General features: G+C 59.4%; 1 protein-coding gene across 1 annotated transcript in view; it reads right to left on the minus strand.

The window, feature by feature from the left end:
* The window catches only part of LOC104467341 (golgin subfamily B member 1-like), a gene marked incomplete at its 5' end in the record, with an annotated part of 25,030 nt that overhangs the window by 3,886 nt on the left and 20,706 nt on the right, over window positions 1-438 (minus strand).

Consider the following 438-nt stretch of genomic DNA (forward strand, 5'->3'; position numbering starts at 1 on the left):
TGGGAGGGGTTTCCCGTTCCTGGGTAAGAAACCGGCCGCTCAGGGCTCGGATGGGTGTACTGTTCCTGGGTAAGAAACTGGCCGCTCACGGCTCGGATGGGTCCAAAGAGCGGTGGTGAAGGGAGCTACATCCAGCTGGTGGCTGGTCACAAGTGGTGCTACCCAGGGCTCAGACTGGGACCAGTTCTGTTCAATACCTTTGTCAATGGTCTGCACCAGGGGATCAAATGCACTCTCTGCAAGTCTGCAGACAACACCATGTTGGGCGGGAGTGTTGATCTGGCTGAGGGCAGGGAGGGTCCGCAGAGGGATCAGGACAGGCTGGATCCATGGGCTGAGGACAACTGTATGAGGTTCTACAAGGCTCAGTGCCAGGTCCTGCGCCTGGGTCACAACCACCCCCGCAATGCTACAGGCTTTGGGGAGAGCGGCCGGGGA

This window comes from Pterocles gutturalis, unplaced genomic scaffold, assembly GCF_000699245.1.
Source record: "Pterocles gutturalis isolate BGI_N339 unplaced genomic scaffold, ASM69924v1 scaffold18291, whole genome shotgun sequence".
In the NCBI taxonomy this organism is placed as follows: Eukaryota; Metazoa; Chordata; class Aves; order Pterocliformes; family Pteroclidae; genus Pterocles; species Pterocles gutturalis.